Source organism: Bubalus bubalis, chromosome 13 (assembly GCF_019923935.1).
Source record: "Bubalus bubalis isolate 160015118507 breed Murrah chromosome 13, NDDB_SH_1, whole genome shotgun sequence".
In the NCBI taxonomy this organism is placed as follows: domain Eukaryota; kingdom Metazoa; phylum Chordata; class Mammalia; order Artiodactyla; family Bovidae; genus Bubalus; species Bubalus bubalis.
In genome coordinates this window covers 35595707-35596732 of record NC_059169.1, presented here as the reverse complement: position 1 = coordinate 35596732, position 1026 = coordinate 35595707, and the positions used below count along the sequence as shown (strand labels likewise).

The 1026-nt window shown below is 41.8% G+C and overlaps 1 non-coding gene across 1 annotated transcript; it reads left to right on the top strand.

Moving 5' to 3' along the window:
- The first annotated feature begins 324 nt into the window (after positions 1-324).
- Positions 325-429, top strand: LOC112578584. The gene has a single exon (XR_003102928.1). It is a non-coding gene; the product is annotated as a U6 spliceosomal RNA (small nuclear RNA).
- The last annotated feature ends 597 nt before the right edge of the window (positions 430-1026 follow it).

Genomic DNA, 1026 nt, shown 5'->3' with positions numbered 1-1026 from the left:
TTCTCTAGGAAACCAAATGGTTTTGGAAGTCACAGAGGATAAGGGTAGTGATTTCTGCTCCCAGACACAATTATTCTACAGGCTGTGATGCTCCATGTCACACACAGAGGGTTGATCAAGTCTCCAGTGTTTGCAAGGACTGTGGAGCCTGTGTGCACCACTGCTCCTCAAGTAGATCTCACAAAAGTACACGTTTAATCTGAGCCCCTGATTCGTCTCTCGCTTGATGCCGAGGGCTCCCAGAAGACCCAGGAGGATGAACAGGTGAGTTGATAGCAACACACTGGTGGAGTCCTGGCCTCTGCATCAGAAAACAATACTAAGGTGCTTGCTTCAGCAGCCTGTATACTAAAATTGAAACAATACAGAGATTATCATGGCTCCTGCTCAAGGATGACATGCAAATTCATGAAGCAGTTGGGTATTTTTTGGTAAATCAACATTAGTTAAATAATAAGCAAACAAATGAAAAAGAAAACATCTCCAAGACCTGTGTAATCTTAGGGAGTCACTTCACCTGACTAAACCTCAGTTTCCATATGGAAATTAGATGAAATAAAGCATGTGAATATTCATTTGTCAAGCACTTAATGATGTACAAAAGCAAGAGATTTGCTAATTACCCCCATCAAAAGCTCCTCCAAGCCCAGAGGAGTCAGTCTGTCTGATTCACAGAAACTTCCTGTAATATTTTCAAGGGGCAACTCCCAGTATGAGACCTTGCATAGGTTCTGACATTAGTGTATTGTGTGTGTGTATGTGTGTATGCCTGACACGTCTGTCTCCTCTCCGTATTTTACCTCACACCCTAAGAAATCCAGTTACGTACTATATTCCTATCAGAACTAAATAAAAGATTTTGTTCTAATGACCAGCAGACAGTGGGGGTGAAATTAGCTTTGGATGACTATGAAAGTGCATAATGTTCCAGTTTACCAGAGACCAAGGAAACCTGGTATATCCAGCAGCCATTTTTCTTCCTTCTTATTCTTTCTTTGTGGAGAAGCTGAGAATAGTGCCCTTAGG